General features: G+C 40.2%; 1 protein-coding gene and 1 long non-coding RNA gene across 24 annotated transcripts in view; one reads left to right on the top strand and one right to left on the bottom strand.

Moving 5' to 3' along the window:
- LOC110487398 (myocyte-specific enhancer factor 2D homolog) overlaps positions 1-13,078 on the bottom strand; it is an 86,999-nt gene extending 73,921 nt beyond the window's left edge. For all 23 annotated transcript variants that reach the window (XM_090196982.1, XM_090196983.1, XM_090196985.1 and 20 more), the window contains exon 1: positions 12,221-13,078. The gene's annotated coding sequence lies outside the window, so the exon portion shown is untranslated. The remainder of the gene's footprint in view (positions 1-12,220) is intronic.
- Positions 12,571-19,248, top strand: LOC110487362 (uncharacterized). Its single transcript, XR_002468227.3, has 2 exons — positions 12,571-12,626; positions 16,261-19,248. It is a non-coding gene; the product is annotated as an uncharacterized LOC110487362 (long non-coding RNA).
- The last annotated feature ends 4,538 nt before the right edge of the window (positions 19,249-23,786 follow it).

Raw genomic sequence — 23,786 nt, 5'->3', positions numbered from 1 at the left:
AATACAGGACCATTCTGGAAGAAAACCTGAAGGAGTCTGCAAAAGACCTGAGACTGGGACGGAGATTTGTCTTCCAACAAGACAATGATCCAAAACATAAAGCAAAATCTACAATGGAATGGTTCAAAAATAAACATATCCAGGTGTTAGAATGGCCAAGTCAAAGTCCAGACCTGAATCCAATCGAGAATCTGAGGAAAGAACTGAAAACTGCTGTTCACAAATGCTCTCCATCCAACCTCACTGAGCTCGAGCTGTTTTGCAAGGAGGAATGGGAAAAAAAATTCAGTCTCTCGATGTGCAAAACTGATAGAGACATACCCCAAGCGACTTACAGCTGTAATCGCAGCAAAAGGTGGCGCTACAAAGTATTAACTTAAGGGGCTGAATAATTTTGCACGCCCAATTTTTCAGTTTTTGATTTGTTAAAAAAGTTTGAAATATCCAATAAATGTCGTTCCACTTCATGATTGTGTCCCACTTGTTGTTGATTCTTCACACAAAAAATACAGTTTTATATCTTTATGTTTGAAGCCTGAAATGTGGCAAAAGGTCGCAAAGTTCAAGGGGGCCGAATACTTTCGCAAGGCACTGTACTTGTCCCAGTGTCCATCAGGCTCTAAACCACAATGAGACTCAGAGAAAACTGTTCTTCTAAACCACAATGAGACTCAGAGAAAACTGTTCTTCTAAACCACAATGAGACTCAGAGAAAACTGTTCTTCTAAACCACAATGAGACTCAGAGAAAACTGTTCTTCTAAACCACAATGTGACTCAGAGAAAACTGTTCTTCTAAACCACAATGTGACTCAGAGAAAACTGTTCTTCTAAACCACAATGAGACTCAGAAGTTCAAGGGGGCCGAATACTTTCGCAAGGCACTGTATATATAGCTGACCATATATATATATATATATATATATATATATACACACACACATGACTTTATGAGTTGGTTTGCCTGTCTTTGCAATTTGTTTATTTTCATTTTCACTTGTTAGCAAATTTAGCTAGCAGCCTTCATGGAAAATCGCCATTACTTGTGCTTATTTTGTTAGCATTCTGGTAGACGCCCAATGGGCTTTTTCGTGTTTTTTGGTGCCCTCTTGTGCACTAAGCCTGTAACACCGTAAATCTCGGGGTGAGAGTAGGACGGTATGAAGATATGAAAATCTGGATACCGCCCAACCTGAATGGCTATTTCTAGCCATTACAGTCCTATAAGATTCAAGATAGGATTTAACAGAAGAGGCAACCTGTGCTTTTTCAGTAAACCTTTTTCATATTGGGTCCAGAAGTCTGTCCTTCAGAGCACCATGGACTGGTGTGCACAAGAGCTGTGCTAGATGATTACTTGGGCATTTAAAATGAAGGCAGCTGACCCTAACAGCTGACCCTATGGGAAAATAAGACTGGGGGGGGGGTATATGAGCTACTCGGCATAGCACGGTGTGACATGGCCCAACTGTCATTGCACACAATGCAGACGTGGCGCTGTGTTGTGCACAGACACCCAGGCGACGAGACATTTGATGTACACAGTGGTGTGGAGAGGCCTCCACAAAAACTCCTCCCTTCCTTATCCACCATCTAACACACACACATCTCAGAAACAGCTGACGTTTTAACAGGCTTACAACAGCTGACAGGCTACAGGTGGGTCAGAGGGGACCCTTTATAACCCCCTTCCTCTCCTCTTAGTCCCCAGCTCCATAAATCCTCTGAGCCGCACACACAGGCAGACATGCCAGTAACCACCCGTCCAACTCAGTTGACCTCTCCATCTCCAACCCACCTATTCTCTGTCCCTTTAAAAAAGAGCTTTATGACCTGACAGCATGTGTTGGAGAGGCTTGGTTTGACCACGCGGCTCAGTGTGTGGGCACTGTGTACAGTATGTGAGAGCGTCAACACATGCTACTCTGGTGTCGACTAGAACTATGGCACAAGCAAACCAGCCAAGCTCCTTTGCTGCTTCCCTTACGGATGTCCTCAGTGTTACTACAGTTTTAATCCGGAATAATTTCTCAATGTTTTTATGTAATCTGTAGACATTATGTTACATGATGCCCTATTTTGTATTACATGTTTGCTTTCAATTATTAAAAATAATACAATCATTAAAAAAGTATACAAGTCAGATGTTCTTAACCTTCTCATGAGTATACTAGACTGACACACACAATGAAAATTAATTGCAGCAAGTTTTACAGGTAGTGGTAGAAGGTCAAAGCAGCTGAAGGGGCCTCGGGCTGCAGTTAAAGTACCAGTGGTTGCAGTGCTCTTCTTACAGGGAGCTGTGATCCCAGAGTCTCAAGGGTGACAGACTGAGTGAAAGACTCGTGATAGTTGAATTGTGAGGGAATGCTGTCTTCATATTTAGGACAAGTAGACAGTTTGTAAAAGGTTAAAGCTCTAGAAGAGAGGGGATTTGAAAGCACAGCACTTCTTTGGATTGGATGGGAAAACCAACCATGGGGTGAATTTATTTTATTTTTAGGATTTGGGTATTCTTGCTGTGTGTGCAAAATAGAGCAGAACACTTTTCCTCACTCTTGTCACTTACCTTCTCACCCTCCAATCTCTCCATCCATCTATCCTTGCTGAATGTCTTACATTTTCTCCCACTTATTTTCTTCCTCTCCATGCTTCTCTCTATTTATCTTTCTTTCTGAAGGATATTAGTCTGCTGGCTTTTAGCTGTAATATGATAACCATTTCAATTATATAAACAATTGCCAGACTCCTCCAGAGGAAGGAGTGGTTAAGATGCACTTGGAGTGTTGAGGCCAAAGCGCACATGGAAGCTGACTTGTAAACACATAGCGTGAGTGTTAGAGAGTGTGTGTGTGTGTGTGTATCTATCTCAGTGGATAGAGGTCTCTGTGTGTGCACATATGACTGTGTGGGATGAAGAGCATAAGAGGCCTGGGAGAGAGAGAGAGGTGAGGACGAGTCAGTCAGCAAACACGCTGAAATGAAATGTTATCTAATACATGGAGAGGAACGGTGAGGCTGTCGGTTAGTGTATTTTTGTCACAATTTCTATCTAGAATGTCACTGCATTTTCCCCATGGCAAACTAACTGACCACCTGCATTGCTATATAGCCCACTCTGGTATTGGCATGTACGTCTAAGCCAACAGCTCACAGACACAGTGTGGGTATAGCCCACATGATGAGATTATTATGGACAAAAGAGCAAGATTATTTTATTTGTCAAACGGCAGCCAAACATCGATCACCATGTCATCAGAATAAGAACCTGGATATTTATTGGAAAGGTGCATCAAGCTCATCACTGTGCACTTTCACCATCCTGTGAAGTTCATCATAATTTATTTAATCTGTAGACTAATAAACTGCATGCTTTCCCAAGTCGTAGTCGGAGGACCTCAGACTTGCCACCGCCATTTCAAGCATATTTAATTTTACAGACACAAACTGATCCCACCTTGTCTAGCATATTTTGTTTGGTCTACATTTGGAAATTTGACCAACAAATTAGCTGTTTCCATCAGGCATGTCATTACATTTTTTATCCGACATGTACTTTACTAGCATAAAAAGGTTGAATGTAAACCTAATTATAGACTGTATTTCAGTGGTCCAAAGGCTCTATGACATGCAGTAGTCTGCCATTTCAACACTTGTTCCATGGTAACATCAGATTGCCCTTCCCAGTTGCTGTCCACACTACTCAGATTGCTGCTGGGGATCAGTACCAGACCAGCACCCATGCACGCACACACACGCAACACAATGGAAAGTGTGTCACTTTGGAAGGGTGGAGAGGGGATTTTTTACTCTCTCCCTGACTCACTGGAACCATTCCCAACTCTGGGTAATGGCTGCTTCACAAGAGAAGAGGGAAAAGCCAGCCATCTTCCCTCCCAACGTAACCTAACACACCCTGCATGGAGCGCACGGCTAACTCAATGAGCCCTGTGCAGATGACCCCACTACTGTACCACATCTGTACAACCATAAAACTATATCACGCCGCAGTGAGGAAAGGGTGATATACATTCAAATGAGGGCACAACTTACAGCATTTGCCGTAAGTTAGTGACATAACAAGTGTAAGACACAGGTTTGGGGGGAACAAGATGGGAGGGGAGTTTGGAAAGGATGAAGAGCAAGTAATGGCAAGACTTGAGATCAAAGGGAAAGAGGGAGAGAAGAAGAAGGAGAGAGGAGTGTGAGAGACGGAGGTGTAGTGTTTCAGCTCGGGCGCTTGCCGTTTCAGCTGTTCCGAAGTGATGGCCAGCCCCTGCTCTCGCAGCACGGTAACCCCGTCAGCACAGCGGCATTGCTGGTGCTTGGTCTCACTCGCTCTTTTTCTCTTTCAGTCTCAAAGTTTGGATTATTATATTTCTCTACAGCTGTGGAAGTCTCTTCATTTCTACTTTTGTCTCTCTCCTGGAGGATTTTGAACTCTCGTAAAAATGACAGACCTTCCCACTGTACTTGAAGTTTTCACATTGTCCAATGGATTCAGCTGCATTTTCCAAAGAACACGGGTTGGTTTTCCCAAAGGCCTCATCCAATACTCTGTTTAAATACAGTTCACTGGTGGTTGCTGAACCTGATCCAACGTCCTCTCCCCTTACATTAAATCTAACATTACCTGAACACACTGGTTCAGGTTAGTTATGAACCATTTGTGCTCGACTCAGTAGACTTTCTAAATACTGTTCTCATTACCTTGTTTCTTTGAGATCTTTTATGTAGAAAATGACAGAAAAAAGGCTTGCCTGATTTGAACTGAATGAACACAAATGTAATTAAATTGACACCACAGTCAAGGTCACGCTGGCCCCTGTGTGGTGTAGTGTAACACTTTGTGTTCCGAATCCCTGCTCATCCCTGCTCATCCCAGACTCATTTGTTAATGATAATCGTGCATATGTGTTGCATTTAGCCTAAATGTGTTGTGATGTCTTGATCCCACCAAAGACCCCCAAAAAGCCCATTCGGTTGGCATTAAGCAAGATTACCCTTTCTATTCGCAAAGAGTATATTAAGGAGGAAAATTCGACTTCATCTGGATAAAGCCTCTGGCAAAACTACTGAGTGGTAGAGAAGAAGAATGAAAACAAACGGATATGGACACCGTCATGGAACGGAATGAGGGAGTTTTAATATACTCCTACAGATTCCATAATCCCAGATAAAAATACATGTTACGTGCATTCACCATTTTGATTTATTCATCTGTTTCTACCTACTAGCCAAAAGGAGGTCAACCCAGATTTCAATGTTTTGCTCCAAAGCTGTATATTTCAAGCAGTCTTTAGAGGCGGATTGGATAAATGTAGTGCTCTGAGTCGAGTATTTTTAGAGAAAAGCAACAACTGGATGTAAGGATTTACCATTGATTTTTTTTCTCTTAAGCTATATTTTTTTACAAAACATTGATCACTGATAGCTATAACCTGATGCATGATTGACATACATATAGAAACATGGTGAGCAAACCAATCACAAGACAATGGTATCTGATGATAAACCAACTTTTGAAGAACTGTTAAGATGGGTCATTTCAGTGAATTTAGCTGCCCTTACAAGAACCACGGAAGATCTCTTCATCTTTCAGAGTCCATCTAATCAATGCGAGATGTTAACATGCTTACTAATGCTGTTACAACAACAAGGATCAAGAGTGACCATTTAGAGCTGTGAAAGGAAAGGAAATGTTATTTTAGTTATAGTAGACTAACGGCTCCAGTGAGAATTGATGAATGCTTCAGTATATTAAATTAATAGGGAATCATTGGTATGCTTTTATGACTGGCAGTACAATGGAACGCTAATCGCTATACCATTCACGGCTTTAAGTCTATGGTTGAATTCTAACAAGCAGAGATGTGGAACCTAACTTCCCTTTCAAGAGGCGAGCAGCTGCTATTTTTGCTGTAAGCTGACACCGGTGGTCACACAAAATCAACCACCTCGTTTCAGGGACCTTGTTTTTCCAGAGTGACACCAGTCAGTTCTCATAGTTTTTTAGTTCAGAGAACGGATGTAACAGATTCAAATGCTCATGAGATTAGTCTTTGGTGTGTTGGAGCTGTTTGAAACATTGAAGCATTGAAGCATCCTTGTACCCAATTAACTAGTGCGAAGTTCTACATGCTCAGGTCGAAGGTGTTTGAACCTCCGCTAGAAAGCAAACAGCCGTTTCAAGTCAAATAAAATATTTCTAAATAATATGAGAGGATTTCAGCTGTTTCTCACTGCTAGTCAGGTTATTTCATAACATTCAATCACCTCTGCTTATTCAAAATGACCAAGAAAAGGTGGTTGGGAATCAAATCTGAAGGGCAGTAAAATATGCTAAATGGGAACTTCAAATAGACTACCTACAATCTTGTTGAGAATATGACAATCCTCTCTACTTTGCCTTTAGATTGGGGGTATGCCAAGAACCACCCTTTGGTAATTAGAATAAGACTACTCCATCAGACCTCAACTGTACCAGGCCGTTACCACTCACAATACGAGAATTTTGACTTCGATACCGATACCAGTTTTAGAATCACGATACTCTATACCAAAATGATACGTTAAAAAAAGGCATATTAGCCAAAGTAACAGAATGGCACTTGATCCATACCTTTTGAGTTCAATATCATTACATTTAACTTTTTTATTTTTACTTTGTTTGTTTAACCATATAATAGTAAACATGTATTTTAAATGGTAAATCTCTAGTCTATTGCTAAATTGTGTAAATGAAGATGTAGCCTAGGCCTATTCACAATACAGGTGAATCATATTCAATGAGTGTGTGTATGCATTGAATTATTGAGCTTGTTTTGGCTGATTTTGTGGGGATACAGAATAAATATGTTCACCTTCCATTTGGAACTTAATCACTGATCTGGCATTCAATTCTGTCTATGAAAATGCCCTTTTTGTTAGATTTAACTAGAACCACACATAACGCACATTCACTAATAATGACTAACTTCTTGTAGCAGGCATTATAGAAAATTAACACAGGTCTCATAAACAATCTCTCAAGCACAAGCCCAGATGCTAGTGAGTTAGTGATGGGAGTGGAGACAAATCGATACAATTACATATCGGGATATTATTTGACAATATATCGTATTGACAATTTAGCTATATTATTTTGTGCTAGTTGGCTGTACCTGCACCAAAACTACAGTATTTTCCCTTCATAGCTCGTTCTCTATCTAAATGTTAAATAGAAAGCCAATTTGTTTCCAGCACTTTTATTTATATAACTGATCAAAACAATATGTTTGGAACATCAAAATTGCAATAAAATCACAGTATTAAATTACAATAAATATAAAATTGTGAGTTGCAATACATATCGTATCGCCACCTAAGTATCGTGATAAAATCGTAAGGTCCCTGGCAATTCCCAGCCCTATCTATAGTGAGTAGCCATCTAATCTTTATATTTTATGTTTAGCCAACTTGAATCTATTTGCTAGCTAACAAGGTAGAACAGTTGAATTGTTACGAACACACCCTTCTGTCCGTCTCTAACCATTTTGGACAGCATGCTAGCCCCTCCACTTTGTTCAGAAGTTGAAATCAAGTGACCTACCTTATTTCTCAGAATGAGAACGAGTTGCCAACTCCTTATATAAATTGTGCTTTTTATGGTTATTGCACATTTATAAACAGACTAGACGGCTAGCATAAGTCTTTAGCTAAAATGCTACTAGCGAAAATCTGCTTTTTGCATTATGGTTTGCATATTATCACACACAAGGTACTATGTAAGTGAATTGATGTTAGCTCCAACTGTAAGTTAGCAAGGAAAGTTAGCCTACAAAACTGGAAGATGCCGGTATCATCTTATTGCATTGTAAAGTGCTCTAGACTGTAATGGACATTGTTTTGCAACCAGTAATGAACCGTTTCAACATTTCTACATGACGTGTTGCATTATTCAAGTGTGTTAACTTCTGTGCAGCACGAGTGGTGATGCAGCCCAGACTACCAGTTAGAACAGTGGTTCCTCAGGACAGGCTAAAGCTAGCAATGAGTAAGTGGAGCATGCATGGTGCTCTCGTGCTACAAGGGGACATCGGCTGCGCTGATAGACTTAATCCTCTCTCAATCAGTAGATGACGTGAAACACGTTTGACAGAAGAAACGAAAGTAACAAAAATTCTAGTACCGAACCGTTTTTCATGTTCTATTACCACTGATCGGTAGAGAATCTCATTATCACCGTCGACCTGTTCCACTCCATGGTCCAAATCACTCATCCCTAAGCGGGCACTTCACATCTCCACTTCTCCCACAGTATCCCCTCCACTGCCCCCCTTTTCTTCAGGGACCCTAGGTCCTAGTCGACCTCCCTGCCTCTGGACTGGATCCCTCTCTCCTCTGTGCCTCTGCACATTACCTTAATTGATGTTTAACCCCTGAATCAGCTGCTGATGGCTCAATTATTATTTCATTTTTTATTTAAAAACTTTATTTAACTAGGCAAGCCAGTTAAGAACAAATTCTTATTTACAATTACGGCCTACCGGGAAACAGTGGGCTAACTGCCTTGTTCAGGGTCAGAACGACAGATTTGTACCTAGCTCTGTGATTTCTATCCAGCAACCTTTCGGTTACTGGGCCATCGCTCTACATGAGGTCAGCAATTAAGAGCTTGCTGGAGGAGAGATTAGTCCTGGGTTAGTAAAGAGTTTTCTGCCCTATAGCTAAGGAGAAGCAGAGCTCACTGGGCTTTAATCCTTGGAGGGATGGTTGGGAGACAAAGGTTGCCAAGACACATTACACCTCTATAGATATTTTCTCTGTGCAGAGGTCATCTGGCTGCAATTTCAGGATGAAGCATTGAGGGGAGGCCATTTTGAAATGACATGGAAGGAAAGGGGATGGAGAGGCGAATCTTGCCAGTATACTTCTCACTTTAAGCACCTTTGGCTTGTGGCTCCATTAAGTGAAGAGAGAGGGTGACATGTCTTTCCCTTACAGTGTGCTGGTGTAAAGTGAGGCCCTGTGATGGCTGAATCACAGCCATAATGGCAGAAGGCAGGACCCTGTTGTGCAGCGGAGTTCTTCCTGCTCTAAACACTCAGCGTGGGAAAAGCAGTGGGCAAAGCTGCTTTGGAATAAAAGACCACACAAAAAGAGGCCATGATACAAACACAGCGAGAGCACACACTCAGTATTTTATACTTGATATAACTAAAATGCTCTCATTCTTTCCAAAGCTGTTGGTTTGATACAGGTGGAACAATTGGGTTCTTCGGCATGACAATAAACAGAGGCTATACTTATCTGACCTGACTGAAGTGAAGATAAGACATCTTCCTTCGCAATAGAGCGAGATAACATGAGGTCAGCTGTAAGCCAGTGCATGGGAGGTCAGACAGACATTTAACTTGAACTGTCCAGGCATTATTTTAGCCTAGGGTTAGGCTGTGATTAAATCACATCAATATTTGTGTCAGGCAAGGGGTGGCCAGTACACCATTGATTGCCCCAGAGATTAGTGCTTAATTGAAATTACCCTGTAATTGGAGGAGAGAAGGCCTTGACCAATAGAATGTTCTGGGCAGCAGCCATCTTTAGGATTTAGGGCTATGCTGATCACTCACTCTTTAGTCTAATCCATATATTGCTAGACCCCCACTTCTCTCCCTTCTCAAGTATTCTTACTCTCTCTGTCATTCCCTCCCTATAGATGCTCACACCAAAACAAATATTTTACATTCACATTCACACACATAAAAATACAGTAATTGTATGGGCCACATGTGAGATGTCTGAAGAGCACTATAGCTGACCATCTGTATTTGCAGTCAAGCAGGTCGCTGCAGCATGAGAGGATGATTGTTATTCCTTGGAGACTGAGTTAACAAGAGGAATCTTATTTTTTTGACTGGAGCCACCATGTGGCATGGCTATACTGAGGGCGCCATAAAAACATTATGTTTTCACTTCTGTAATTACAGAGTTATTACATAGGTATAAGACCAACTTAATGTAAAGTGTTACCCATTTGCCTTTAATATAACTTAAGTTACATTTTTGAGTTGCCCATTATTAAATAGGAGAGAAGGAGGAGCGGCAGGTAGCCTAGTGGTTAGAGCGTTGGGCCAATAACTGAAAGGTTGCTAGATTGAATCCCAGAGCTGACAAGGTAAAAATATGTTGTTCGGTCCCTGAACAAGGCAGTTTGCCCTCTGTTCTTAGGCCATCAATGTAAATATAGATTTGTTCTTAACTGACTTGCCTAGTTAAATAAAAGCTTAAATAAAATAAAAAGTGTAAGAGACTTGTTTGGCAGAGGCTAGTAGGATGTCGTCACGCTTCTCAGGCACAAAAAAATGTTTTTACTTTGCTGAGCCTTAAAGTTATTTGTCGTTTTTAGGCATAGCAAAGTAAAAGTCTACTTACACTCAATCTGCCAATTTAGGCTGTGTGTGTGTGTGTGTGTGTGTGTCTGTGGAGAAATAAAGGGGGTGCAATTCATCCAATTGCAATGCCTAAACACTTTAAACTATTTCATGACATCCTACTGTGTCCTGTGGCACATGCGGGAATGATGGCGGGAGCCTCTAATGATGTCAAAATTGAGGCCAGCACAGGAGACTCATGAGGGCCAGTGTCTTCCAGAGAGACGAGAATAGATAAGGTAGGGGGAGCTGTGAGGGGGAGGGGTGTAAAGCTCCCATTAGCTCTGACATCTTGACAATGTCAGAGACAGCAGAGTTATTTTGTATTGGTTGGAATACCCAGTCCATGGCACTGGTCCTGACCCAAACTGTCTCAATGATGAAAACAGATTAGCCTTTATCTTTTTATCAGGGTGAAAAGTGTAATTTGTTCCCTGTCTTACCTGTAAGTACTCCTTAGCGGGAAACACAGGGACATGTCCTTACGGGGACAGCTCATTCTCCTGTAATCTCCTACTCGGTCTCTGACTGCTCTGAGGCTTGCCAGGGCTGGTGAGAACCTCTATCTGGACTGTGTCCCTAAGGACCCTGTCTCTGCCATGTGACCCCCTGACTGGAATCACAACGTGCACTATACCTGCATGCATAGCTGAAACACTCATCATTTTATGCCCCTCATTTACAGGGGAGGGGAAAGACATTAATACATTTAATCCCACAGGTGAGACACTAAACTGTCACATATTAAGGTTTAAGCAGAGCATTAATTAAAATAACTAGACGTCCTATTTTACTGTAAAAACAACATGCAAGGGTAATGGAAAAACTGACAGAATATAATTTCTCCCTCAAAGAATATTGGGAAAGAATTCCTATTACAACACACTAATTACACTGAAGATTTAGTCTACACACGCTATCGCCAACACGTTCACAGGCAAATGGATTCCGGATTGTAGGAGTCCTCAATAGTTTGTTGACACTTTTCCCTTGAGAAAACAGCAATTATACCACAGGCAACCATTTTTGCGCCGTCAAATTCTTATACAATCAGGTCAAAAGTGTTTAGGCAATGTTTACCATTTGATGGATGCAAAACATTAACGTTGGCTTACATGCGCATTCCGTTGACACCAAAGGTTCCTTAAATTACTTTTTTTCTGACACCTTGATGCTCTCTTTGCGCTATGCTATGCTGTGCTGTAACTCTCTTGCCGATGGAGAAAGAGACCATCGAATTGCGTGTCTGCCATGAAGGAACAACCAACAATAGCCTCAATAGGAATAAAGTATGCAGTAAACAATTCATACTACTCACTTAAGTGAAATCAATTCATAGAATTGAAGAGTAATCGTGTCAAAACATCGGTGACACTTTTCATAAATCGTTCTGACAGCTCTTGGTGAACAGTCACCACGGCTGTTGCGCTCACGAAGGAAGAGAATCCCTACATCCATACAATCACCAATTATTCGCGTTTATTAACTACGCTAGTGTCATACCATTGAGGCGACATAAAGTAAGCCCTAGTTTGCAAGACGTACAAACCAGCAAGCAAACTCTCCATCATGTAGTCTACCCTTGGCACTCAAAATAAAGCACGAGACAGCGCGCGACCACCACACCGAATTATGGTTGCTTGGAGTTGCCCTCAGTTCAATGACATCAGAAAGTGGCCATTCGAAAGCAACATGTTGTTAAATGTAAGTTATTCAAAGTAACCAGATGCCTAATGTTACTGACCAAACACATTCACTAGCAGGTAGCTAACCTGAGTAACGTTAGCGAGCTTGTGAAGAGTGACTTACCCTGTAGAACTGTATCCACATCTGTCTGGTAAAACCGGAGATTCAAAAATATATGACTATGTATTTAAAATGTTGATTGAGGAATAAAGATTATGTTAATAGGCTGTCTGTCGACGTCAGTATAAATTTAGAAAAATCGTTCGTCTTGATGTACAAGGTAACTATTTAGTTCTGTCAAACGATACAATGTTGCTGCTGCTGCCCAATCTATCTTGATTGGCACTGCTTCATGATTGACACTAGCCGGACCAATAGGCAAGAGATATTCGTGTTGTTTAACCAATCACTGGAGAAGTCAGGGGATTTGACTCGTCAACGTGAAGTTAGTAGAAGGTGATCCGTGAAGTAGGACGGACTAATGGTGAGATCATGTGTGAGTGTATCCCTCCGTCTCTTCTGTTTTACTGTAAGTAGGAACGTCTCTATTTGAATCATGATATCCATTGTCAATATTGTCTTACTTCTTGAATTTACGCACAGCGTTTGAAGTAATGCAGTGTGTCATTTCAATTGTGATGCCAGTGATTTCTTATGTGCCTTACAGCGTAATAGCAAAAATATATATTATCTTTCCTCTTGTAGGGCTATTGAATGTGGCCAATCATCTGACCTTATACGTGTGCGTTTTCCCTCAATACATTTCTCTTGCATTTAGTCTTATTATTTGACTATATGCTGTTGGAAAAAAAGTGCATCCATAAGCTCTATAAAGTAGCATATAGGTACAGCATAACCTACGGAAAGTAGCATACAAATCCTGTAAATGGGTATCACCTAATGAGGTAAAATTGGACACTTCGATTTCTGCAGACTTGAAGGGTACTGAGCGAAACGCAGAGCAGCGTTTCAAAGAAGAACTACTTTATCTCATGGCTGCGGAAGAAAATGGTGTTTACAGTGAGGAAAGGGGTAATGCTGGGCTGCATAGAAATTAAAATGTACGGATGTAGTGTGAATCGCATGACAGGCTTCTTGCATGTTAATTTGCTCATAATCATCTGTAAAGTTTTAAGGCTACTTAATGTTATTTATTCCAGACTAATGAAAATATGCATACTGTATTCATATCTTATTTAGTTTCATATTACAGTCTGTCGCATATAGCCTACGTCACCACTTCGTCAGTATGAAGCAAATGGTCGGGGCTGTCAAATGTAAAGTTACAGGACATGGTATCACAGAAATATTAAATTATATTGTATCTGAAAGTAGCCTACGGTTTATTAATGATGTCAGTATCAACATTTTTTAAACAAATGTGTCCATTTATTATTAGACAGGCTGATGACAGATTTAAAAGCATTTCGCTATAACCGCAATAACATCTGCTAAACACGTGTATGTGACCAATACAATTTGATTTGACTTGATGACACAAAAATTTAATAAAACGTTAAATGGGCCTACTTTAATCTTTCCCACATTTTGCATTTTATCGAACTGTAGATGAGGTTCCTCTTATTTAGATCAAATGTGCCTTTGTCTGCCTGTTGTAATATTTCAGTCACTTTTGGGGGCTCTCCTTAACCTTCTTATTTCTCCTATTTCTCGATCTCTCTCACGCACTCACACACACACGTGTCGTATTTCATTCTGTGCTGCCACAGGCGATGCAGAGCAACATATGGAATCACCCAGCGAGGGAGGCTCGGGCAAATGGACCATTTACTTGCCTGACACTTTAATCAGTGTAACCATAAATGTACATTGGACTTTTTGTGATCCATCGACGAACAGCCAGATAATCAGAAAGAGAGTTCATTGGGGGGTAATCAAGCAACAGAAGTAGTAGAGGGGAGGAGTAGGCTGTAGGTAGAGAGATTACACTGTATTTTATGCTTTATGTAAGGAGCTTACGTAGTGGGGTTTTGAAGAGGAGAATTAATGCAAACAGATGGGCACCCTTTTGGTCTCTCTCACACCGGCCTGTTCCTAGAGTTGGACAGCATAGCACTCAACCAGTTGGGCTTGGAGCCATGTAAATGCCATGGGAAATAAAAACAAAATATTCACACTGGTGGGAATAAGTCCCCAGAGACATCTCCTTCAAAGTTGATCGGGCTGTAGATTGTGCCTGTGGAATGTTGTCCTACTCCTCTTTAATGGCTGTGTGAAGTTGTTGGCTATTGGTAGGAACTGGAATGCGCTGTCGTACACGTCGATCCAGAGCATCCCAAACATATTCAATGGGTGACATGTCTGGTGAGTATACAGGCCATAGGAGAACTGGGACATGTTCAGCTTCCAGGAATTGTGTACAAATCCTTGTGACATGGGGCCGTGCATTATCATGCTCTAACATGAGGTGATGGCGGTGGATGAATGGCACGACAATGGGCCTCAGGACCTGGTCACAGTATCTCTGTGCATTCAAAATGCCATCGATAAAATACAATTGTGTTTGTTGTCTGTAGCTTATACCTGCCCATACCATAACCCCACCGCCACCATGGGGCACTCTGTTCACAACGTTGATATCAGCAAACCGCTCGCCCACATGATGCCATACACGCTGTCTGCCATCTGCCCAGTACAGTTGAAACCGGGATTCATCCATGAAGAGCACACTTCTCCAGCATGTCAGTGGCCATGGAATGTGAGCATTTGCCCACTGAAGGCTGTTACGAAGCCAAACTGCAGTCAGGTCAATACCCTGGTGAGGACGACGAGCACGCAGATGAGCTTCCCTGAGATGGTTTCTGACAGTTTGTGCAGAAATTCTTCGGTTCTGCAAATCCACAGTTTCAGCAGCTGTCCAGGTGGCTGGTCTCTGATGATCCCACATGTGAAGAAGTTGGGTGTGGAGGTCCTGGGCTGGCGTGGTTACACGTGGTCTTCAGTTGTGAGGCCGGTTGGATGTACTACCAAATTCTCTAAAACGATGTTGTAGGCAGTTTATGGTAAATAAATGAACATTAAATTCTCAGGCAACAGCTCTGGTGGACATTCCTGCATTCGGCATGTCTATTGCACGCTCCCTCAAAACTTGAGACATCTGTGGCATTGTGTTGTGTGACAGAACTGCACATTTTAGAGTGGCCTTTTATTGTCTCCGGCATAAGGTGCACCTGTGTAATGATCATGCTGTATAATCAGGTTCTTGATATGCCACACCTGTCAGGTGGATGGATTATCTTGGCAAATGAGAAATGCTCATCACTAACAGGGATGTACACTTATTTGTGCAAACAATTTGAGAGAAATAAGCTTTTTGTGCATATGGAACATGACACATGGCACCAACACTTTACATGTTGCATTTATATTTTTGTTCAGTATACATTATTATTTTGATAAGGGGTTCACTTGCAGTTAGAAAACTTTGTTTATTCTGAAACATTCATCAAGAGCTATGTAATGTTATGGAAGATCAGGTAAGTGTCCAAGCACATTCCACACAATAGTTACTTCTCACGAATAAGCAATGTTTTCAAGAGTCACCATAATATTAGTTGTGTAGACAATATGCAGGCAGCACTATGTGGAGGATCCTGATTGTGGGGAAACATATATGGTCATATTGTTGCATGAGGTTAATGTTTTTAGTTGAAAGAAAAAGGGTTCCACAATGACATTATGAGTGTCTCTGTCTCAGTTGATTCGGCGTTCAAGCTAAATGCAGTGTCCCTGGTGACCTAGCTGCCTCTCTCACCCCAGACTTACGCAGGCTAGAGACCCTTCATCCCATCCAAACAAACACATTAGCAACAAGAGGCTTTGAAGGAGGGAAGCAGGCTGTTATAGTGATGTAACCTGATTGCTCTTTATCAGGGCTCTTGTGTCCAACAGACCAGAATCAGTACCAATCAGAGTGTGTGTGTGTGTGTGTGTGTGGTGCCCATATTTTTTTTTGACATAGGCTACAGCTAAATCTTCTCAATAGGAGTTGTGGGAAATTGATCTCTGACATTCTTGTAAATATTGTTTTTCATTGCCTCACCCTTGCTCTCTCCTCTTGCTCCCATAAGCCAATCTTTCCTTTATTTTTTCCCTTCTATTCCTCTCTCCCTCTTTTTCTCTCTGTGTGGAGAATGTGTTAGTCCACGTGAAAGGTGTGTGGGTGCAGCTCCCTCTCTCTGCAGTGACCTGCTGCTCCGCTGCACTTGGCTTCCAAAGCATCCTGTCGGCTGCCTAGCAACACTCAGTGTCCATGGCAACGGAGCCAACAAACCTTCCCACCTCCATCAGCTGTACCCCCCACAATCAGAGCTTAAATGTGGCAATCAGGAGGAGGACTAGAATCCAGTATCTGGGCTATAGTGAACAGGTGGAGTCAAATGTTACAGTGAAGCAATCACCATGTGTTAATACTAGTTGTTTTTTCAGCTAAGACTACCAAACTGCTGAGGGTTCAAAAAGGGTGACAGGTTCTCGAGAACCAGGATGCCCAAATGAGAGACTAGAGAGAGGCCAAGTAATTGCACCAGTGTAGAGTTTCCAAAGTGCAGAGGCTGTATCTGTTATTTTGTAAAGGGAATACAACATAAAAAGTAACTAAGCCAGGGTCAAATGAGTTTTCAACTTTGACCTTCTTGTCTTTCATTCCGATATGAAAAAACTGTAAAAAGTTATGATTGAGATTGTCTTAACAGAAGCCCACCTGAGTTTTCGTTCTGATTAGAGACAGACATGGATGCATATAGGCCTACTGTATACATTAATGTGAACAATACATTAATGGCTTTGGTTAGAGCAGACTCTTCTACCCTGTTCCTGGAGAGCTACTCTCCTGTAGGTTTTCGCTCCAATTTTAACCTGATTCAGTTTATCAACCAGATAATTATTATTATCAGGATAGATTAGGGTTGGAGTGAAAACCTACAGGACGGCAGCTCTCCAGAGACAGGATTGGAAAGCCCTGGGTTAGAGGTAGTGTGCCCCCTCTAGCGGGTATAAGTAAGCATTACACCCAAGTGAAAATTGACAGCAAGGTCGTAGTTCACCTGTTCCACAGATATCATGAATTCACAGTTGACGACTTACACCATTTATGACATTTTTACATTGCTTTGTAACTGGTTTGATATATGATCACATTGAGATGAGGACATGACTGTGTGTGGGCTTAATTAAATTGAATCCACATGTAGGATTTACACACTTGTAAACATGCCTTTTCACCCCTGTTGTTTAGGGTTTGATTGATTCTGGTTCTACACAGTCAGTACATTATGCCTACTCTCTCAGTTGCTGATGTTATTTAAAAGTAACCCATTTTAAAGCAGCTGATGGATATAGAATGGCCATGTAGTGTTACAGTGAATGGAGGCTTAGAGGCCTATTACCATTTAAACAAAGTCTATGAGCCCATGCATTTTTTTTATTACAATGCTAGGATACTGCATGCAAATTAATAGAATGGAAATCGGTATAATTAGGCCAATTTAATTTGACACCAATGTTTTTTGGAATAAACATCATGTAATGGACAAATAAAATCACTTGGTGGCGACCTCTATCAAGTAATTGGCCTATCCTGCATAAGCAATCTTTTGTATCAAGGAAGGGGGCTACATTTCTCCGCATTCAACACCCCTAGGCTCAAACCATGTGTACAATAACCATGGCAATTAGGCTATGAAGAGGTTGTAATTCATTAGAAGCCTATTTTTAAAAAGTTACAAAAATTACAGATATAATTGTGCTTTTTTATGATATTAGTCCATGTTGATATTAGGCCTATCAATAAGATTTGCCTAGAGGTAGATCCATAACAGAACTAAAACTCAATATGAGGTTTCATTATCTTCAGCATTAAGAATACTTACACATCTTTAGGCAGATGATGCCCAATAACTGAAACTTAGAAGACATATCCATATAGGGTTGAGTCTATAAGACCAACTTTTATATTTTCCTTGCATTGTCATTTGTGAATAAATACTAGACGCAGGTCAATGAGTAAGCACTTCATATACAGTCAATACATCCATAGAAAAAAGGTGCTATCTAGAACCCAAAAGGGTTCTTTGATGGTCCCCATAGTAGAACCCTTTGAAGAACCCTTTTGTGTTCCTTGTAGGACCCTTTCCAGAGTGGGTTCTACGTGGAACCCAAAGTGGTTCTCCTATGGGTAGTACCGACCTACACAACCTATTCCACATTTTGAAAGTGAAAGAATTATGGAAAATGTTCCAAATTATTACAAAAATTAAAGATTACCCCAGAGTTAATACTTAGCAGCTGTAAATAATTTTGAATAGGATTCTACCAACCTTGCACAACTCTCAGGGCAACATACACTGAGTGTACAAAACATTATGAACACCTTCCTAATATTGAGTTACACTCCCTTCTGCCCTCAGAACAGCCTCAACTCATCGTGTTATGGTCTCTACCAGGTGTCGAAAGTGTCCCACAGGGATGCTGATTTCAATGCTTCACACAGGTGGGTCAAGGTATCTGGATGTCCTTGGGTGGTGGACCATTCTTGATACACACGGGAAACTGTTGAGCGTGAAAAACCCAGCAACGTTGCAGTTCTTGACACATTCAAACCAGTGCACCTGGCACCTACTACCATACCCCATTTTAAGGCACTTAAATATTTTGTCTTGCCTTTTCACCCTCTGAATGGCACACATACACAATCCATGTCTCAATTGTCTCAAAGCTTTAAAATCCTTCTTTAACCGGTCTCCTCCCCTTCATCTACACTGATTGAAGTGGTTTTAACAGGTGTCATCAATAAGGGAGCGTAGCTTTCACCTGGTCATGGAAAGAGCATGTTTTGTACACTCAGTGTATATCCATTGTTTTTGTAAAAATTCCTCAAACTCAGTAAAATTGGTTGGGAATCATTGATGGACATCAATATGCAAACCTTGTTTCTGATTTTCAAGCTTATTTAAGTCAGGACTGAGACTGGAATATTCAGGAACACTCACATCTTGAAAAGTGATTCTGGTGTGTCTTTGCCATTAAAATGTGTGTAATTGTCCTGCTGAAAAATAGAACTGCACCTCAGGATTAAGTTTTCAGAAGTGGATGGTTTGCAAAATTACACGGAAATAAACTTTTTGGCTTAACCCTCCTGTTGTGTTCGTTTCATGTTAATTCATTCTGTGTTCCCGGTCCAAAATGACCGTCCTATTATAGCTGATTATACATCCATAATAATACATATATTATCACCTAATGTTGTGTTAGATCTTTTTATCAACTTAAATTCTTGTGAACATTAAAAGTTTTGAACTTATATTTGCTATTAATGGCCTGTAGGCCTTATTGACCTGAGCTCATACAACTAGATGTTGAGTAAAACAAAAGCATAATGTATGGATTATTTTGACTATAACAAATACTCAGATGAAACATATTGTGCTATTTATCACAGACTACTTTGTATCAAAGTTTAACAAGGACTCTCTCCTCCTCACCAGTGTCATGATCAAAGATATGATCAAGAGCCTCATCTACAGTATATCGTTTGGTCATTGTGCTGCCACAGAATGAATTGTGAGCAAGGCCTCAAAAAAGCTTTATGTACCAGATCTTCGAGAAACAATGTTATTGAAACAATGTTGCGATTGTTTGTAAGAATGCCAACAGGTGTGGTTCCCGTGGGGCAAAGATTATATTGGGGAAAGGTTCCCGTGGGGGTTGCCATAGAAGCCAAGAAGGGGAGTGAGGTGTGTGTGTGTGCGCTCAAACACACATGCATGTGGGGGTCTGGGAGAGGAATTGTGTCCATCTGATGAATGGCCATATGCCTGAACTCAATTTTATACACTAATTGTAGTCTCACCCATTCATTTCTAATGACGGTCATTTTTGACCAGGAACACCACAGGTGAACAAAAGTTAAATAAAACACCCAAAATTGAATGAAAATCATCCAAATGTATTTTGTGTGTTCAGATGCCCTGTGTGGACAAAGTCATGGAACCTTATGACAATCAGATTAAATGACCTACATTTTTCAGAGAGAAAACTTGTAAATTGGTCAAATTATACCAGAACACAGCAGGAGGGTTAAATTAAAAACTACAGGTTTGGATCAAATTCAATACAGCACAACACAGAGTAAAACCTTCTGTCTTTTAAAGTATTGTGGTGTCAGAATCATGTTATAGGTATGCTTATAGGTATGGATCGAAATAAATATGGTAGGAGCAAAGCCAAACCAAAAAGTTAGAGGAAAACACTTAAGTTTTCTGAAAACCTAACACTGGGATAGTTCTATTTTTTCAGCTGGACAATAACGCAATGCCAAAGATAAACCAGAATGGCTTTCCAAGAGATATTGAGTGTACCTGAGTGGTCCAGTCTCAGTCCTGATTTGAATATGTTTGAAAATCATAGATTGACAAGGTTTGAATATTGCTGTATTTTCTATTCACAGCTGTTATTAATGGCCGCAAAAGGTGCTGTAGGAAAACTGTAGGAAAAAAAATCTAATGTAATCCCCTTTTAAGTTAAATTGTAAGGCAGCAAAATGTGAAGACTATGAAAAGGGTGTGTAGACTTTCACTAGGCGCTGTATGGGGTAATCAAAATAGTTGTTTTGTAAACCTGTATCCATACAATTATATACGACATAAGGGGAGGGGCAATATGTCAACCTTAAATGGACCATCTGATCATTACCATTTATAGTGCAATAACATAACTGCAAACAATTTCCATAATTATATGTTTTTTAGTATAATATTGTATGATGTTTATGGAGTGGTTAAGTGGAAACGCCCACCTTTAAGTGAAGCTAGGTATTCTGCATACCGTCATTTCATCGATAGGACTACTTTTGTCCTTGGGTAGAGTGGTGGGGGTGGTAATAGGGCTGGTGTAGCCTACTTGCAGAAACACTTTCCTCCCTCCTTCCCTAATTTAGCGTGTGAACACTCTGCTTGTTACTCCGCCAACGGAGGCCTTTCTCTTCCTCCAGGAAGACCGCCTGTGCCTGGAATTTAGAACCCTCTCACTTTTAATTTATGTGCATATTAATTGCACGCCATTGTAATTTCCACCGTGGGATACAACATGCAAATGAACAGTGTGTGTTTGTCTGATTTTTTCTCCTCTGTTAATCCTGAACTACCGCAAGAGAGGAATATTTCTAAAACCAACCCACATGCCCATAATTATAAAACATCGTGAGTAGCCCGCATACCCTGCCAATGGACATGAAACAAATTCTGAATTATGACTGCAGTTGGTTCAATTAGCACGTTTCTGCCATGCTTAGTGATGTATTCTTCTCGGTCTTTGGTTGCATGGAAACTTCATGAAATTAATATTCCCATAAATGAAAATTGTGCTAATTGAGTGTTTTTTTTATACAAACAATACGAATAATTATAGGCATAGGTAAGCAACCAGAAGGCAATGTTTATTCAATAGGATCCGAGGTAATAGAAAAAACCTACCTGCTGATTTTTTTTATCTGATTAGAGGTGGTTTGCATAATGTTAAAATAGTAGGCCTAAGTTTAAAGATTGCTATAGGCTACATCAGCATGGGATGTTTCCATATTTTGATATTTGAAATATGCTATTTACATTCCATTATTTCTGCTAAATGTAGCGTTGGCGGCACAACTGAGTATAGCCAATATGGAACATGATAGACCCACCGAAGGCAAAGTGTCGTCATTGAAAACAACTAACAAAATATTTAATATGGAGGGAGAACCTGTAATTGACTTCTTCCAAGTAAAACATAATGGACATTTAATGTTTAATTCAACTATCATTTCGCACAAAAATAAGTTCTTACACTTTGAAAGTGACTAGTTCATATTTGTTTATTTTCAGCGTGAACATACAAATAGCCTTAAAGGTCTAACACAGCTGTTTTTATTTCAATATCAAATTATTTTTGGGTAACAACCTTATTGTGATTGTTTCCAATGAAAATGGTCAAAAAGAAACCAAAATAGTTTCTTAGCAAAGGACAATTTCTCAAGCAAGAATTTAGCTAGGAGTGGTCTGAGTGGGGAGGGAAATCTGAAAACTAGCTTTTATTGGCAGAGAGGTTTGGAATTCTCTTTATTTTACCTTTATTTAACTAGGCAAGTCAGTTAAGAACAAATTCTTATTTTTAACGACAGCCAAAGAACGATCAACTGCCTTGTTCAGGTGCAGAACGACAGATTTTTACCTTATCAGCTCTGGGATTTGATCTTCCAACCTTTACTAGTCCAACACTCTAACCACTAGGCTACCTGCCACCCCAATTACTATTGGTCTATTAGCTCATTTACTGCCTGGCAATGTCACCAGGCAGGCCAAAACTCCATCCCACCAAAATAGGCGGCAATTTCAGGCAATCTTTTCAAACAGCTATTACACTAAAAGGACATTATCATCGTTTTCACAATTTCACAATATTATTCCAACCTCACAGTATGGATATATATAGAAAATATAGAAAATCACGATTTTGACTGCACTGGACCTTTAAAGAAAATATGCAGGTAAATTCCAATCCCAGAATAATGTATAGCCATATATAGGCATATAGTTTACATTCATGTTTCCTTTAAATGATCATTGAGGTTTCCGTTTTACAATGTTGGGGGTTATCTTTCATTATTTGCCTATCTATATGGAAGAGTTTTAAAGGATATAAACGTGTATGGCCAATATGCGATTTTTTTTCTTCTCATACTCCTCATACTTCTCATAAAATAAGTAACCTATGATCAACGGCCATTGCTGGAGATGGCCTACTTTTAGTTGACTATCTATCTGATCCTGATAAGTAAGTATGTAAGTAAGTAAGAAGTAAAATACCAATATGCAGAATGAAGAGACGAATACACGTTATCAATGTTGCTTTATGCAATATTAATTATACATGGTGCATGCAATATGTGTAGGTTTTCCCTGTTGAAATTCCTCTATTCCATTTGGACATTATGGTTTACCACCAGAGCCTTCTATTTTGAATAAAACAATTATGTTCACTGGTTACCATATGATACTTGATTCAAAAAGAGCATGTGGGATACACATAAACTCATTAAAAATATATATATAATAGGCTTTACATATGTATAACCTAATTAGAACTTTGGGTTGCCTTTAAGCAATGCCAAAAATATCAGACCCATTCTAGTTACAAAACAACAATTGAGAACATGTGGCCTGTTTATTGTATTTAAAAGGGGTGCAGACCATCATGTGGGATGTGAGTTCAGTAAAAAAAAAAAAACGTTATGGCCTCAGCATCCATTTACTTAAATGTGATACTAATAATTGCCACTACTCTATATATTCCACCAATTACATTTAGATCCAGGACAAGAATAAGTTTACATAAAAAATACCTACACTGTGTTCTAGGGCTGAAGTTTGAGTGACGCGTAACTTCAGGACCATGCATGGAGTGAACAGTGCCTGAAGTGACTGAAGGCTGTACAGGTGCGGTGGCGCACTCAGTCAGGTAAATCGTATTATACAATCTTACCTCTTCTCCAAGAATATGCCTATTTGTTGAATGCAGGGGGATGTTTTACTCCTGCAAAGAAGGGACAAAGAGTCCATATAATTCCATGTACTTTTATTCAGGAAGATAATGCAGCCGGACGTTGATGTATTGTCAATAGTAAACGTGCTGATCT

The sequence above is a fragment of the Oncorhynchus mykiss genome, chromosome 2 (assembly GCF_057628025.1).
Source record: "Oncorhynchus mykiss isolate SJ-2025 chromosome 2, ASM5762802v1, whole genome shotgun sequence".
NCBI classification, from domain to species: domain Eukaryota; kingdom Metazoa; phylum Chordata; class Actinopteri; order Salmoniformes; family Salmonidae; genus Oncorhynchus; species Oncorhynchus mykiss.
The sequence above is the reverse complement of the archived record's forward strand: the minus strand, read 5'-3'. Positions and strand labels throughout refer to the sequence as shown.